We start from the raw sequence: 18474 nt of genomic DNA on the forward strand, positions 1-18474 counted from the left end.
GGCCGTCAGGGCCCGGGGATCTAGAAGATTTTAGCTTCTGAATTGCTGCAGTTCTGTCAGTTTTTTCAGAGAGGTCGGCCCAGGGTACTTGCGTCATCTCCACATGAAGATTCGAGGAGGATCTTGGGCTGGTGAAGAGAACACTGAAGAATTCGACCCAGACTGCTTCCGACACGGAATTAATCATGTTGCTGTCCGTGTTGCATTGGGAGTTGTTTATCAGGCTCCAAAAGTAAGCTGTTTTTTTTGGATGTGAGGGCTCTCAGCATTATTTCCGCATCTTTTTGGTAAAGGGCCGCCCTGCGTGACCTGATCCATGATTTGTAAATTTTGTGATTTTTGTCCCACGAATACCAAGCTGCTTGTGTATTTTCAATCTTGGCTCTGCGTTTTTTTTTCTTAGGGCCTTTTTTTCTGCTATTAATTTGTCGTAGTTATGGGAGAAAGTGGGAGGGGTGGCATTTCCAGTCGCCAGCTGTTTCCTATGTTTGATCAAAATAGGGAGGTAGTTCGGTCACAGTGCCGTGTCAGAAGTGGGCGAAGCCTCCGCTGCTGCATACTGCTCAGTCAGACAGAGACAGAGACAGAGACAGAGCCAGGTTTGTTGGGGATTGGTCTCGATCAGGGGAGAGTAGCGGTCAGACACCTGGGCAGTAGATGACCATTCTAAGGTCAGCATATTGTGGTCACTCGCCGCAGTTTTCACCACTTGATAGTTTTGAATTTCTGAGCTCAGTGCGTGCGAGATGAAGATATAGTCAAGGGTTGCCGCCGACTGACCTCTTTCCCAGGTCAGAATATGTTGGGGCCGCCCAAGATCCATGCAGCGTTGTGTAGCCTCCTTGTTGACATTAGATTCATCCAAGCTTGACCTCTGTGTTCGGATTGCATTCGGACTGCACCGACTGGAGATTGCTTCTTGGGATGTGCGCAGTTAGCATTAAGGTATCAGCAGATTATTACGAACGGGGTATTCCACTCCATCAGAATGGCGTGGATGGTTTCGGCCATGATTTGGCAGAAGTATGATGTTGTCGTTCTTTGCGGATTCCAGTATGTAGTTATTAACGCAAGAGGGGGCGTCGCACGTGGCTTAGTTTGTGGGCTCAGATTATCAGCAGACCGATTCCAGTCAATGAGAAAAGTCAACACCCCGTAGGCCCTCGTCGTTGTCTTGATTCTCAAGTTCTGGCCGGACCGTACAGCGATGAGGAGGCCAGCAGACGGACGGCCTAGCAGGCCCTTAATGGCAGGGGAGATCACGATTTCAAAACAGTCCGCAGACAGTTTCTCCTGAAGCCAGCTCTCTTGAAGGCAGAAAATGTCAGTGGATTGAGCCCTACCACATCGATAATAGGGCCAAAGCCTATCTGCACATACACGCTACTGCAATTCAGGAGCTGTCCCGACAAGCGGGTGACGAACTAAAATCATTAGGGTTTCTTCTATCTGAAATAAAAACCCCAGCATATAAGAGCTACTCGCGGGAAGACCAGGCTGCTACCAGAAGACACATTGCCCGCAGCCCTGCACAATCAGCATTCGGCTCGAAGAGAAGAACGAAAGGCCCACTTCATTGATCCAATAGAAAAGAACAAAGATCGCAGTGGACCAAACCAGTACCCAGCACGAACCACGGCCTGCGATCCTGACGCAGGTCGGCCGACAGACAAACACGCCCGTACCTATGCGGCAGACGCATCTGACGCCTCTTCCGTTCGAGGCCGCCATGAGAGAGAGACCACTCCCCTCGCACAAGACCAGACATCCACAGAAAATACTGGCAGTGCTCGCCTACTACGAAACCTCTAGATGCAACTGAGGTTCCGAAAAAAGCTTCTTTCTCAGGTGGTCCATGGAACTGGATAAAAGGAGCCCTTAGTTCAAACCGACCCAGATAGCAACCACCAATGAAAGCCAACGAATTGTGTGTTCAAAAGACTCTGAAGTTGGCCTCATGGAATACTAGAGGACACGCCCATCTAGCTGAATGCAACAGTGTTGATCTCTATTCAAGCCTGGATAGCGATCAATGGTCTCTCCTTAAATGGGGACAAAACCGAGATCATTATCCTAGGCCCTAAGGAGATCCTATCCAGACAAACATAAATACACCCACTTTACCATTGACAACACCAACATACCAGTTTCTGCAGCAGTTAAGACCCTTGGAGTCGGTAGACTTCACACTCTCAATGACGAGACAGGTCAGCACCATCTCATCTGCCTCGGCCCTCACCACCAAACTCGTATATGCTATTAAACCCTTTCTCACCACCCAAAACTGCCTCTCTATCGCAAGAGCTACAATAGATGCCAGACTATACTATTGCAATGCCCTTCTTGCAGGCACCTTCACAAAAACATCAACAGGCTCCAAATAGTACAAAATAACACGCTCCGCGCAGCACTACACATACCCAAAAATGAACACACAACTTAGGCCAGACGGACGCCCACTGGCTCCCAGTTAAGGAAAGGATCGGCTTCAAAATCCTCACCCTTACCCACAAATGTATCAATCTCTCTATACTGTCATATCATATGGAACTTTATATAATAAAATGTATGCCAACATTAAAAACAGTCATATCTATCAGAAACTATAACTAAGAACATCTCTGCCCGCCTTAAAAGAAGCCAGCACAATAACCAACTCTGGGTCCCCCCCCATAAAAAAAAAGAGCGTACGCAGGTGGCGTAGGCTTGACCTACTTGGCGCCTAAACTCTGGAATGCTTTACCCAATGTGCTCAGAGCAGAACCCTCTATACTCCTTTCGCAAATCACTCAAAACCACCTTGTTCACTTAGCCTCACTATACACTGGCCTCCCGCCTTCCACGTCCATATACTGTGCTAGCGCAATATGACAATGCATTACCTACCGTAAGAGCATTTCTGATGGTTGTATCTGCTTAGATTCACATGCTGTGCATGGGTCCGACATCCAGTGGTCACTGCGGAGTATTGCATTTTGTTTTTCGTAGTCGAAAAAGGGGACGTCGACAAGGCGCGTCTGTAACACTATCCCTATAGTGACGTGCGTTGTACCCACAATCCCTCACGTGTCGAGGTCCCTCTGTTTGTATTTTTCTGCCCTGAGGGAGCCTTCTAGACGTGAGTGAGTACAGAAAAGAGAGAAATATAGAAAAGGATGTCTATGTTCCTTCCATCCGAGCGGGGAGGAAGGGTGGGCGCATGTGAATCTAAGCAGATACAATCATCAGAAATGCTCTTACGGTAAGTAATGCATTGTCTTCTGATGTTTGTTAATCTGCTTAGAATCACATGCTGTGCATAGACTAGCGAGCAGTACCCGGAGTTGGCGGTGGGTTATGAGAAGGAACAGTAGAGAAAATATGTCTTAATACTGCCTGTCCCACCTGGGAGTCAGATCTAGAGTGTGCATCTAGACAGTAGTGTTTTGTAAAGGTGTGCACAGAACTCCAGGTAGCCGCTTTGCAGATGGACTCAGGGGAACATTTGCAATGAACGCTATGGAAGCCCCAGTGCCTCGAGTGGAATGTGCTCTTGGCTTGAAGGGTAGTTCTCTCTTAGCAAGATTGTAACAGAGAATGATGCATTGAACAATCCATCTAGATATTGTGGACTTTGAAACTGCATCTCCTTCTCTTCCTGCTGCCACAGAGACAAAGAACTGATTAGTCTTTCTCAGTGGTCTGGTTCTTTCCATGTAGAACATGACAGCTCTGCGTACATCTAGTGTATGCAGACTTTTTTCTCCCAAGCTGGAAGGGTTTTGAAAGAACGTTGGTAGTTCTATTGACTGGTTTACATGAAATTTCGAGATGAATTTTGGTGCAAACCTTGGGTGTGTGCGTAGAACCACCTTATCCTTGTGAACTGTTACGAAGGGGTCTAGTACAGAAAGAGCCTGTAGTTCACTTACTCTCCTAATGGAGGTGATAGCTATTAGGAAAGCAGTCTTAAGAGTGAGGTCTTTAAGAGTTGCCTTGTGCATGGGTTCGGAAGGAGGGCCCATGAGTCTAGAAAGTACCAAATTTAAGTCCCATCCGGGAGCTGGGTTAGCTATCGGAGGGTGTATTCTCTTTACCCCCTCCATGAAGGCCTTGATAACTGGTATCTTCCACCACGACACTTTAAGTTGGGAAGTGGTGTATGCAGAAAGTGCCGCTAGGTGGACTTTAATGGAATTGAACACTAGACCTGAATCCAGTAAATGGGTCAAGTACAGAACAATGTTAGTGGAAGAGCAGTCAACCGGGTTGAGGCTCTTACCTTTACACCAGATGACAAATCTTTTTCACTTGCTAGAATAGCAGTGGCGAGTATTAGGTTTTCTGGCTTCCCTGAGGATGTCCATACATCTCTGCGGGAGTTGTAAATGTCCAAATTCTATGATCTCAGGAGCCAGGCTGCTAAGTTCATGGTCTGAGGGCATGGATGCAGTGTCCTGCCCTTGTCCTGTGACAGCATGTTGTACGGGCAGGGAAGTTTCACTGGGGGAGATCGGGACATCTCCATCAAGTGAGCGAACCATGGTTGCCGGGCCCACATTGGGGCCACTAGTATCATGGTAACCTGCTCCTGGTGCATCTTGTGCACCACTTTGTTGAGAAGGGGAGTCGGGGGAAAGGCGTAAACAAATTTCCCTGACCATTGAATCGACAGACCGTTCCCCTTGGACTGGTTCTGGGGGTACCTGGAGGCGTAACTTTGGCATTGTGAGTTCTCCATAGTTGCGAACAGGTCTATTTCCAGGAATCCCCATTGCGTGAAGACGTCTAGGACGATGTCTTCGTGCAATTGCCATTCGTACTCTTCGGGCAGGGGGAAGTCTCTGCTGAGTTTGTCTGCTAGCAGATTGAGTTCCCCTGGTACATGTTGTGATAGTAGGAGCATGTTGTGTTTGAGAGCCCACTTCCATATATTCTGGGACAGCTTGGACAGTCCTGGAGAGTGAGTGCCCCCTTGCTTGTTGAGGTAGTACATGGCTGTGGTGCTGTCTGTGAGGACCATCACTGTCTTTCCTTGTAGGTGTTCCTGAAAGGCTTTCAGTGCTTTGAACACCGCTCGTAGTTCCAGCAGGTTTATATGCTTGGATGCTAAGCTCGGAGTCCACGCTCCGTGAGCAGTCTGATGGGATAGGTGAGCCCCCCATCCTGTGAGGGATGCGTCTGTGGTTAGAGTGGCTTCCACTGCGGGTGTGGCAAAAGTTTTCCCTAATAACAGGTTTTCTTTTGTCCACCACCGTAGCGAGAGAACCAAGGCCTGCGAGACCACCACTAGATCATCCCATTGTCCGCTGGCCTGACACCACTGGCTGTAGAACCACTCTTGCATTGGGCGCAGGCGCGCGTGAGGGACCAAATAAATACATGACGCCATCATCCCTAGCAAGCGCATTGCTTTGCGTACCGTCACCTCTCGACCTGCCACATAATGGGGGATCTGAAACAGCATGTTTTGGACCCTCTCGTTGTAGGGGAAGACGAGGCCGTCCTTTGTTCGAATTAGAGCCCGTAGGAATTGTTTGATTTGGCTGGGGTCTAAGCTGGACTTCTTTTCGTTGATGGAGAAGCCCAGTTGGGACAAAAGGTCTACGGTCTTTTGGGTATTGGAGAAGCATGTTTCGTAAGAATCCCCTGTTATGTCGTCGAGGTAAGGGTATACCGGGATGGATAACCTGCGCAGGTGGGCCGCTGCCACTGCCAGTACTTTCGTGAATACCCTTGATGCAGATGCTATCCCGAAGGGTAGTACTCTGAACTGGTAGTGTTTGTTCCCTATCTTGAACCTGAGGTATTTTCTGTGCGCTGGCAACATTAAAATATGAAAGTATGCATCTTTCATGTCTAGTGTTGTCATGTAATCCCCTTGTGATAACAGTAGAATTACTTCCTGCAAGGTCACCATACGAAACTTTTGGGGTTTGACAAACTTGTTCGCTGGGTGCAGATCTAATACAGGGCGCATGGTTAAGTCCTTTTTGGGTACAAGGAAGTACACTGAATAAATACCTTCTGTTACCTGAGATAGGGGGACAGGTTCTATTGCTTCTTTTTTCAGTAGCTCTTCTACTTCTTGAAGAAGAATGGTGAGGTGTTCCGGTGTCATGCGTCGGTTCCGTGGGGGTCTGTACTTCGGGGAACCGTTGAATTCGATGCAGTATCCGTGGGCTATGGTGGATAAAACCCAGCGGTCTGACGATATTCCCTCCCATGCTGATAGGAACGATGTTAGCCGGCCCCCGACCGGTGATGCATGGGAGGGGACCCGAATCTTCGGGTCATTTGTTGGTATTGGGCGTGGAACCTTTGGGGCTGGACCCGCGACCTCTTCCTTTGCCACGGCGTTGGCCTCTTTGACTGAACTGGGTGTTGTTACCCTGGTTAGAGGGCCAGTTGGTAGCAGAGTAAAATTGCTGTTGGTTTTGCTGCTGGCGTTGGCCACGAAAGGAGCGTCTATTGCCATAGCCGCGTCTGTTAGGGGTCCAAGAAATTTGGTCAAGAGTCTTGATGGTATCAAACTCTTTCTTCGCATGTTCTAGGGCCTCATCAACTGCTTTCCCAAACAGATGTGTTTGTTCTATGGGCTTATTTATCAGGGAAGCCTAGGTTTCCGGCTTAAATCCCGAATTGCGCAGCCAGACATGGTGTTTGAGAAGTATTCCCTGAACCAGGGAACGGCCAGCCGTCTCTGCGGCATCTAAGGAGTTCTTTACGATGCCCTGGTTTACAAGAGTTCCCTCTGAGATTATAGCTAACAGGCGTGAACGCAGGGGTTCTGGTGCGTCCTCTGCTTCGCTGCGCAGCTTGCTCCACTGTGCATCTGCGTAGCTAGCTAGTAGGGAATTGTTATTTGCAATCCTAGTTGAGAAGGCGGCGGAGGTTGTGATTCTCTTCCCAAGTGCATAGAGCTTCTTGCCCTCTTTGTCAGGTGGTGCCTCACTAGTGGATAGTGGTACCCCCGCTCTTTTTCTTGTATTAGTAACTACGAGGGAGTCCGGAATAGAATGTCCTCTGATGTACAAAGGGTCAGAGGACGAAGGGCTGAAGAGCTTTTCTATCCGAGGGTTGACCCCTCTGACTAAGGCAGGATTGGAAAGGGAAGGAGTTATTCTTCACTTTATAGAAGCCAGGAGCGGAATAGACTGACTAACAGGGGCTTTTTCTTTAATAACTTTCTCTACAAAGTCTATGTCAGGAAGAGTTTCCCCTGTGTCTATTTCAAAATGCGCTGCTGCCTTGCGCAATAGTGCATTAAGTGAAGGTTGGTCATCTATGGGAGAGGTGTTTCCAATAGGTGAATCCTTGGGAGGGGAAGGGTGAAAGACATCAGGGTCGGAGTGCACTGATGGGGATTGCCAAGGCTGCACTGATGGGGATTGCCAGGGCTGCGAGGGAGCTGTATCTTCTTCAAAAGCTCCTGCACTAGTGTAAGGATCTTCTTCAAACCCCTCTTCCTCATGTTCTTCCTCTCCACCCAAACACTCGTCATCTTCCTGGAGGTATTGCTCCTCTTCAGTGAGGTCATATACGTCTGTAGAAGGGGGAAACAGCCTAGGAATCTTGACCCTAGGGTCATCCTGGGGCCATTCTCTTGGTCTTGTGTGTGGGTGAGTTTTGGCTTCCCAAAAACCTTTCCATTTTCTCCATACAAGAATGGAGTCTTTCAAGGGTCTCATGGGGGACCCCTGAATAGTCTAGAGGGGGGAAATCAGTGTTTTCACCTTCAAAACGCTTAGAACGCTCCCACAACGTCGAAGAAAGGTTTCCGTCGCCCTCTGAGAAGCCCTCCGGTAGTTCAGAAGTGCCCTTAGATGAAGGGGGCAGTTCCTGGCTACTCTTGTGCTTTTTCGGCGTTTCTATAGCTGTTTGTGCGGTATTCGACGTTTGTTTCGTCGTCCGCTTATGTTTGTCTTCGGAAACAATTCTCGCCAGGCTCTCGACAACGAGTTTGTCAGTAGAGGGCTCTGGTGTCGACGTTGCTTGCGTTACGCGTTGTTCCTCGACGGCCGCTCTATGGAGCGTTACGTCGGATGATTTTGAGGTAGCGCCCGTGTTTGATGAAAGCCCAATCGCTGGTCGCGGCTGCGTTTGCGGGTGGGGCTTGAGACCCTTACGGTCTGAGGTAGACTCCGGAGTGCCCTGCGTCCCCTTTGGCGCTGATGGATCCTTCGTCTTTGACGAAGAAGAGCCGTGGGTTGTGTGCTTAGGCCTATGGGGTCTATGTGCGTCCTTGTCGCCTGGGTGTTCATCCCCCTAAGCAGGGCGTGAGCCGAGCCCGTCGGGGCCGGGGACGGACGTCGAGGAGTGCGAGCGCTCCTTCTGGGGGTTAATTACTTCCGTAACGGACGTCGAGTTATCACCCTCCTCGTCACTTTCTGTAACAGCGGCGGCGGGTGAGGAAACTGACTTCGACATACCATAGTCCGCCCACCTCTTAACTTTTCGTTCTTTAAGAGTTCTTGGTTTCAAGAGCTTACAGGCCGCGCAGCTGTCCTCCTTATGATCGAGGGGCAAGCAACGATTACAGAGCTTGTGTTTATCCTTCCAAGTGTATTTGCCCCTACAGCGTGGGCAAAACTTAAAAGGTGTCCTCTCCATAGCGGAGGCAATAATAACTGGTGATAACAACCCCAAGTGAAAGATAGGGGAGAAAGAAAGACATTCTCAAAGAGAAGATAAAAGTTCGAACCCCCACTCTCCCTACTGTATATGTTGGCCGGCGAGGCCAGGCCACGTGTTCAGCAGCGCCGAAGGATCTCCTCCGTCTCTTCCCCTCCGTCGAAAACTTGCTCGGCGGAGAAACAGCTTCACAGCTAACGTCGAGGGGAGGGATCTTTAACAATATAATAAGTATAATTAAGGACCGAGGTCCATAGTAAGTATTTGCAATGTCTCTCTAGGAGCTCCGCGTAAGGCGACCAGAAGCTGGGCGGAAAAAAACAATCTGAGGGACCTCGACGCGTGAGGGATTGTGGGTACAACGCACGTCACTATAGGGATAGTGTTACAGACACGCCTTGTCGACGTCCCCTTTTTCGACTACGAAAAACAAAATGCAATACTCCGCAGTGACCACTGGATGTCGGACCTATGCACAGCATGTGATTCTAAGCAGATTAACAAACATCAGAAACTTACTTACTCGAAGATGAAATCAAATGCAAATTCTCTGTAACTCCTAAGCTGAAAACCAAACTCGAACTCAATGTAAACTCTTTGTAGATAACATGCTTTCCTCCCTCTGTAACCAGAAAGATTATCTGCAACAGCGCCACGATGCCCACGGGCTGATGTGCGCTTTAAAAATATGAATAAATAAATACTGTTGCTGATGCTGCCTGTTCCTCACTCTCGTGCCATGCCGCTTCTTCCCTGTTCTCTGTCCCTGATGCTGGCTCTGCCGGTTTGTCGCTGTCATGTGCTTCTGGCTCTGCCTGTTCGGTAGCTTGCTCGGTTATGTTATCTTTCTCTTCCACTAAATCCTCACTAGCATTCATCCTCACTGCATCTCCACTACTACTTTAAAGAATTAGGAAGAGATTTCCGTGGATTTCCTCTTCATTGTCTACAAAATGACATAGCTATAGTTACTAATCATAGGCGTAGCAATAATGTGGGTCATTTCCAAACTCAAAAATGCTGTTTAAACTTGTATTCACTAGTTTTCTTTTTTTGTCCGAATACCAGACAAATACCATTTTGACACAATTTCCATCACACCCTGCTATGGCAGAACCTAACCTCCTAGCCAGAGGCAGATCAAAAGGCCTGCACTGGAGTGTGGCAGGTTTTGTGTAGGCAAGTAGTTCAAACCCTCTCCTCTCCATCTACTCTTGAGCACCCAGCAGACTTAATATTAGGGGTTGAGGTGGTATGCCCAGCAACATATTACTCTTTAGTGAATGACCAACATTAAAAGTAATCAAATGTCCAACAATACACTTTCCTTACTAAAACAGCAACCATTTACGCTTGCAGTGTGTGCTCATAGTGCTCATTAAACACAATAACAAAGAGGATTTCATCTCACGCAAAGATAATACACAAGCATTGAAAATAGTCAAACAATACGGAGTTCTCAGTAGAAGCCAAAATATACTCCAGTAAACCCATAGCAATTGTGGAAGTGGGCAGGAGCTGTGGGGAGCAGCCTCCTGTAGTTTAAAAAATAAAAAATAAAAATGGTTCCTATACTTTTAGTTTAAAAAGAAATCATTCTGGAATTATTTCATTTTAAAATAGAAGTGTAGGAAGAAGTTGAATCTTGCACTGCAGTGCACCGCATTGAATATTCCCTTAAACAGTAGGCGTGTTTGTTTGGAGGTTTGGATTGCACATAGGAGGAGACATGGCAATGGGGATTCCAGGCAGCAGGAGCAGGCGAGCAGGGAACATAGTTCCACTACTTCTTTTGGTACACTGCAACCACTGACCGCTAGCATCTGTACTCTATTACGCATCTAAGATAGTTGCAAAAAAGGTCCAAGCTGTTGCTAACAAACAAGGGTCACTATTTATTTTTTAGGATCCCTTGCTTTTTTTTGGACAGTGTTTCACCATGCGCCAAATAGTAAGAAATGCAAATCTGTTAGAAAAGAGTAACAGGTTTTATGCTTTCTACCCCATCAGGTCTCTCGTAAGGGTCCTTGATATTTTAAAAAAATAACGCCAACTGCCGAGCTGCAAAAATTATGGAAAACGCCCTAGTCATTTCCACGGCAGCCACATTTCACATGCACATTCAAGAGGCACCTAGCCCGACAGCCATAAATTCAAAGATTCACATTCTGCGGGCATTTAGCAGTGTACAGAAGCATTAAAATTACTTAATTTTGCCATGCAAACAATATTAAAAAGGACTGCTCTAAGCTACTTCTTCAAAGCAGTTAATGTTATGTCATTAATGTACAGACCATTAGGCTGTGGAAGGCAAACCATAAGGACCACATTGACTACCTGGCTCATGCCCTGGCGGATTTCTGAAATCACTCCTTCGTCACTGGAGTCTTCTCACCCGCCCTGAAGCACTCCCTTGTGCACCCCCTTCTTAAGAAACCCGCTGCCGACCCCTCCTGCCCAGCAAACTATCGCCCCCACCTCCATCACTCCCTTCCTGGGCAAGCTCCTGGAGAAACTGGCCATCTCCCAGTTTAATCTCCACACTGAATCGGTTGGCTGTCTTCATGACCATCAGTCTGGCTTCACAGCTGCCAGAAGCACGGAAACGGCTCTCCTGCAAATCCGTCAAGACCTGCTCTCCAACCTTGACTCTAACACCCCTTGCATCCTCATACTGCTTGATCTCTCCTCTGCCTTTGATACTGTCAACCATACCATCCTGCTCAACCATACCCGTGATAACCTGGGTATCACAGGTCAGGCTCTGGCGTGGCCGACTTCTTTCCTCTCCAAAAGACCCTCCCAGGTTCAACTTGGGTCCTTCATCTCTGCTATCTTTTTCTCTACCTGTGGTGTCCCCCCAGGGGTCTAACCTCTCTCCCTGGCTGTTCAACCAATACCTGGCACTCCTGGCCCACCGCATAGCTGCTCTCTGCCCCAACTTTCAGTGCTACGTGGATGACACTCAGCTCATCTTCAGGCTACTCTCGGCCTCCTCCTCTACCTCCCTCATCTCTGTCTGTCTGCTATCCAGGAGTGGTGTGCTGCCAATGACCTCTGACTAAATGCCAGTAAGACAGATTCTCCTCATCGGCACACCCGCTCCCTCCTTTCCTGTATCTCTCTGGCCGGCCTCTCTTGGCACCCTTCCTGCAAGGCTAAAAATCTCGGGGTCATCTTCGACTCTACACTCTCCTCTCCTCACATCTCTAAGAAGTCACACTACCAGCTGCACCTCCTCAGAGATATTCTTCCTTTCCTCTCCTTCCCCCAGAAGCTCACTGTCTCCAGAGCTCTGATTCTCTCCATGATGGACTATTGCAACAGCCTCTTCCTAAATCCGTCTGCTTCTTCTCTCCGCCCTCTGCAACTTATCCAGAACAGAACTGCGAGACTGGTCCTTGGCCTCAAGCCCAGGGATCGTATCTCTCCGGGACTGAAGTCTCCGCACTGGCTCCCAGTAGCTGCGAGGATTAAGTTCAAAACCCTCTGCATCGTCCACAAGGCCTCCTTGGGGTCAGTCGCTTCTCCAAGCAACGAGTTGGTGGTAGATCTCTCTCTTCGGCTGGGGCCTCCCTCTGGAACAGCCTCTCTGCCTCCCTAAAACTTGAGGAGAACCATCTTCGGTTCCGAAACACCTCAAAACCTTTCTCTTCGCGTCCGCTTTTTCTCCTCCTCTCCTTGCGGATTTCCTGGCTGACACGGAAACTGTACTGGTTACCGGGCCCAGGTCCACTCCCCGCCAGTCGCACTCCTGCACTGCCTTCCTGGCAACCCCCATACTTGGTGACTGTTTTCTGTATCCCTACGGTCCCACTTCCTGCACTTACCACCGGACGTCTGCACTTACCCTCTGACTTGCCACCTGCTGACTATTTGTTTATTTATTGTTCTTATCCCATGTACTGCACTGTCCTTATCCCCCCTGCCCGTACCCCCGGCACGTCTCCACCTTCCCCTTCCCATGCACTTGCGCAATCTGAATGACACCTGGCCTAGTAGGATCGTTGTCGGTCTTCCCCTTGCTCCCCCTCCCTTGCCACGTCGCACCTTGAAACACTTGTGTATAGGCACGTTATAAATGCTATATCATATCATGATAGCAGATTGCTGTTCTGTAAATCCTGCGTCTTTATATCCAACATGCATTTTTCAGGAAATATAAACACCTTCAGTGAATTCTTTTTAACACCACTAATTAAATTCATAAATTGTTGGTTGTGTTCAAATGATAAAAGCATCACTCCTGGGTCATCCTTACAGGCTGTTCGACATTCTGGGACGTAATTTCACCAAAACGTCAGGGATAGCAGAAGTGACATCACATGACCCTTGACTGCTGTGATATCATTTGACCACACCCCAAAGTGATATCACAGGAAGCGATGGACACAACCTTTCACCCCTTGACAAAACAGAAAATGCCATCACATAGCATTGTTCCTAAGCATGCTACAAAACATTGTTACGACATCACTATAATGCAATATGCATTTCATACAAGGATGGATCGCCATATGTATCATTAATATCAGTGTGTATAGGCCCATATTACTAAATAACAATGCAAGCAGACGTCCATGGCCAAATGATAGTGATGTGCTATTATATAGCACTTGCGCCCAAGCGCTTTACATAGAACAAATATACATACAATATCACCCAACCTGTGCTGGTATTCATTTATCGACCTCAGAAGGATGAAAGGTTGAGTTGAGGTTTTCAAGAAGAAAACGAAATCAATGACTCCCCCCCTAAAGTGTGCCTGAAATAAACCTTTAATTAATCTAGAAGTTATTGTATAGAATTCTAGAAAGACAAATGAGTTGGTATTCCTATTCTTTCTTAGGGTCACTGCTGAAAGTGTTAGACTTGTGGAACCCCAGTTCTTTAAAATAAAAAATAAATCCAAGGCATGAACATGAAAGCCAGCCACTCCAGAAGCAAAGAGCCACATGGCGCTAGCCACACCCTAGGGCCTTGCATTTAATTTAAAAGGTTTTTTTTAAAAAAGAAAACGTTCTTAAATGTATTTTTCTGGAGTAGCAAGGGGGACCACAGGGGTAGCAAGGGAGACCGCTAAATAACGTCAGTGTTGACACTTTTCAGCCAGGGCCCAGACATATGTGAGTCGGAAGTCAGGGTGGGTGCTAGACACAGACACTGCTTACCTCAGCTCCCTCTGAAGTGGTTGCCTGCTGGTGGAATCTCAGCTCAGGTCTCCTTTTCAGTGGCAGTGCCACTGCCTGCCAATCCAAAAATATTGGCAGCGTGTGTCTGTCCAAAAGTATGTGCTGCGCACATGTCGGTACAACTGAAACTTGAGGATTTCAGCCGAGCAAGAAACTGTATGGAATTGAAACGCGGAAATAAGCACAGCCTGCCGTGGAAGCACGAACTAAAGTAAAAATGCACACCTCCAAGCGGGTCAGGCTGTGTTTATTTCCGGGCCCGTCCTGACCCCAGTCCGTCGTGGGTGGCGCATCATGGCCTCTCGAGCCCTAGCAAAAAAGCAAACAAAAAAAAAATGTTTGTTCACACTGCACTGGGCATGGGGGTCGCGACCAGCATTCTTGTGAAGGTGGCTGTGGCCCCCCTTGGCAACCCGCTGGCGGCGCCCCTGACTGGAAGGGAACTTGCAGCAGCAGTCAACAGAAAAGGCTCCCAACAAAGGATTTTTCGGTGCTGTTAGGCAAGATTTGGAGCAGTACCCTTTGGGTACACTACAACAACCTTGACCTCCTATTAATAGGAACCCAACCTTTGGTATAAGTCTGCACTACACAGGTTGGTAGTGTGGCTGAGCAGCCAGGCTCATCTCAAGAGGGGTCAATGTGAGCAGTAGGGGAGTTAAACAGAGATTCACAGTGACAAGTATCCAAATAAAAACTTACACTCAGGGTTTCTCAATTAAACAATTATTAATTTAACAGTCAGTTTGAAAAAGCCTTCTTCAGAAGGGGCAACATAACGCACAAATACACTCCAAAATACACACTCTTAGTTTCTCTAAATCAGCAAATACCCATTTGGGATTGCACACAGACACTTCCTACACCCTCAGGTGACTTAACTAGGACACTGTGGACATTAATATATCACTGGTACATTGAGAGCAATACTGAGATGAGTGTTAAAGTAAAGAGATTTCAGAATAAAACAAGAGATCACACAAATATTCTGAAGCAGGTAAGTACTTTTGAACCCCCACCAATGCAAAGTAAATTAACCCTCTCCTGGAGGGAAGGTAAGACACAAGCAGAGGAGAGAAGAGTCATTCAGAGAGAGAGGCCAGCCAATGTCAATTGGGCAAAAGTCTAGGTGAGCTGAAGCACTTCTTGCAGGTAAGTAAAAGTCTTGCACAATGTTTTAGAAGTCTTTGTAGAAAAAGTAGAATTAATATAGGGTCACAAGCAGGGAGGTTTGAGAGGTAGCAACCAAGACAAATCTTAACTGAGATCAAGTAAGGCTGCCACAACAAGAGGCAAGTTCTCTTAAGGCTGTACAGTAGCTTTGGATAGAACAAATTGTTCCAGATGGCTTCTGTTCTATGCAGCTCTGTACATCCTTTTGTTCCTGGGCCTCAGTCATGGGGACAAGAGGGAGGACTTCTGAGGACTCCTGCACTGTAATGGGACGGCCAGCGGTAGGAAAGGACAAACTTCTATTCAGCGGCACTTTGCGGTTTAAGCTCCTCGCGTCTCAGCAAATAGCACCACCGCGGACTCACGGTTACCACTTGGGATTTTCCTCGCATCTGGGGACCAGCACTTTAAGTTGCTCAGGATTAGTCAGTCCTGCTAACTGGCAGTCCGGAGGATCTTCCACAAACTTGGGTCCGACTTAAAAGTGATGCACTCCGTTTGGTGTTCCTCTCCCTTCGGTTCCAGCAGCAGTGGAAGTACAGCCAGCTCCGAGAGCATGTCCAAACGAGTAACACTTTGGAGTTGATTGGTCCCACCAACTCAAGGGGAGAAGTAGTCCTTTTAGGGCTTCTCTAGTCGAGGCAAATTCTGAGCTTCAAAACAGCAGCAGGGCTTCACCGGGCAAACCAACAGTCCAGGAGTTGCAGCAAGTGTCTCTTCCAAGTTCTTCTTCGGATTCCTTCATCCAGTGGTCAACCCTGCCTTCCAAGCCAAAAAGCCTCGCCTTATAGCAGGTTTCTCCCATTCAGCCTAGCTGTCAATCACACAGCATGGTGGCTGTCTTTGACAGACAGCCAGCGAGCCAATCACCTTTGGGTGCATTCCTGTAACCAAGGAGATTAAGCACAGGGAGTTCCGGGCACCTCCCTCACTTCCTGCCCCTGCCGGACACGGTGGAGCCAGAGGCAGGTTTCACTCGTGAATCCTGCCAAAGACAAAGCGAACAAAGGGACCAGACCTGGTTTGGCGTGCAGAGTAAATCTCAATAAGGACCTTTCCAGCAAGAAAAGGCAAAAAAAGAAGACCAGGCAATTTTTACAAAATGAGCACCCATGGGTGCCTTACTGCAGCTGCGAACGCAGCCCGCGATAAAAACACACAATGGTAGTAAAAAGTAGACCACTGCCACCAGCCATTATTTGTAGAAAGGGTAACATAAAAATGTTGCATGAGAAACTAGAAATAAAAGGGATACTAAGTAACCCCTCCAGCACCCTATGGTAAGATAGTGTGTGCTGGGTCTAGAAAGTTCCAAAAGGTAAGTAAAGTCAATTTCACTTTACTGCTCTTGGAAACGGTAGTTTCACCAAGAAAAGGTATTTAAACCTTTAGGAAATCTAAAACTTCACTTTGCCACTGCACTGAAGGTGCTGTGTATCACAATGCAAAGAAGATGCCTATTGAGTTTGTCAGACTCCAAAACCAAAAGAAACAGTGTTAAAATCACAGAAAAATTACATGAGAGTGGGAAAAATGTCTCACTCTCTCCAGGTTAAGTATTAAGTCCTAGAGTCCAGCAAAAGGGCTGGGGGTCTCTAAGGAAGAGAGGAATTCGCACATTTCTGAGAATTCTCTGCAACAGGTGCTTTTCGTGGCCCTGTGGATTTAGTGCCCTTTTCAAGGAATTACCCAATCTGACTTTTTACATTTGGTAATTGGGTCATTTTGACCTTATTATAGGTCTTACTTTTGACCTTTCTTTTTGACTGTATTACTTGAACACGAGGAGCGGGGTGTCCCTTGTCCATCGCTTCCGGAGCATTGGAGACGAGGGATGGGGGAAAATAAAATCCTGTGGGTGGATCACACCCGCGTAGGAGGGACAGAAAAGACGCCACTGGGTCAAAAGAAAAGGGGACGTCAAAAATGTAAGTAGGGCGTGGGTCGGTGATGTATTGGGGGACATGGGGGGGCTAAGATTTTGCCGGATTTGGCTGTGGCAAAATTGTCTTTGTGGCGAAATTAACCACGGTCAATAACGTCCACAAAGAATTCTGCCACAGCCAAATCGTATGCATCCCTTTTCAAGGTACCAGATTCAGGACGGCTGTTGCTGGTCTGATTCTCCTTGCTATTTTGGGACAGCACTCTGGTGAGGGGAATTCAAGGAGTCAAATCAGGTCTCTGGAGGTCCAGCAGGAGTCCAAAGTTTCAACAATAATCGGACATCAGAAGTTGTTGGACAGCACTCGGGCTTGAGGTCCCAGGGTATTGGTGGTTTGCAGCGCAGGAAGGTCACATCACGTCATGAGATGGCTTGCTTTGCAGGTCACAGCAAAACAGAAAGGTCCCAATAATCTCTGGTTCAGTGTAGTCTTCGGGATTACGTTGCATGGAAGAATGGTTCAGAACAGGCTCTGGTTACACAGCAGGCATCTCTGGTTGCTGAAACCAGCTGCATCAGTCTTCTCTTCATTTTCCTCTTCGGCTTCAGCTTCAGTGGTCAACTTTTCTTCAGCTTTCAGAATCAGACAGTAATACTAGAACCGGCACACAACTTCTACAAACTCTCCCTGCACTTTACAGAAAGGGGCGGTGGCTGTACTATCAGGACAGCCAGCACCCCAGGGTTCCCACCAAAGACAAATCAACCAAGACCTCCCCCACCCAGGACTGCAGAAGAAGGACCAAGAAAGGACAAGCACACTAAAAAGGCAAAAAAAGAAAGAAGCCACCATTCTAGCAGAATGGGAACCCTTCTGTGCATAAACGTGGTTGGTTTGACAGCCTGCATGTAATATTAACACACAAGTCGGAAAAGTATGTCCACTGCCACCAGCCATAATAGTAAGCTTGTCACAGTAACATAAATTTTACTGGAGCAGTGACAAAGGGAATTCCATGTATCTACTCAGCACTCCACATAAGGTAGTGTGATGGTCTCACTACATAAAATGTAAAGGGGATGAAAATCCCCCTCTACCCCTGAAAACAGTAATTCAACGAGTTAGATCATGAGAAAATAAAAAGGGAAGCCCAAGGGGCAACCCAGCAACACTGCACATAAAGTGCTGTGTGCTGCAATAAATCAATGCAGATGCCCAAAAAGTCATAGGAAAGTGTATTGAAAAATATACTATGGCGAGTCAACAAAATGACACCTATAAAAAGAGTAAAATAAAGGGCGAGAGGGGAAAAAAAGTTCACATTCACTTAGGAACATGGAAATAGAGACCACACGTCCAGCAAAAAGTGCTGGGGGTCTCACAGTGGAGGGAGATTTAGCATAGAAATGAAAATCTAACCTAAGAGTGACAGAAGTCAAAGGACAGGAAAACAAGGGAAAAAGCAAAACGTTTAGGGTTCTCCAAAAAGAGGCCCTCAAATGAGATTACCCTTGAACGAGCAACACGCTATTGACAAGACAAATCAGTCTGATGCTGTAGAGGTTGTAGGGGAGCAGGCACATACTTGCACATCTGCTGGTCCTTTCCTA

General features: G+C 47.5%; 1 protein-coding gene across 1 annotated transcript in view; it reads right to left on the bottom strand.

Moving 5' to 3' along the window:
- Nucleotides 1-18474, bottom strand: part of NUP155 (nucleoporin 155) — a 1628423-nt gene that overhangs the window by 1436923 nt on the left and 173026 nt on the right. The gene's annotated exons all lie outside the window — the stretch shown is intronic.

Source organism: Ambystoma mexicanum, chromosome 6p (assembly GCF_040938575.1).
Source record: "Ambystoma mexicanum isolate Mex_15411 chromosome 6p, UKY_AmexF1_1, whole genome shotgun sequence".
NCBI classification, from domain to species: domain Eukaryota; kingdom Metazoa; phylum Chordata; class Amphibia; order Caudata; family Ambystomatidae; genus Ambystoma; species Ambystoma mexicanum.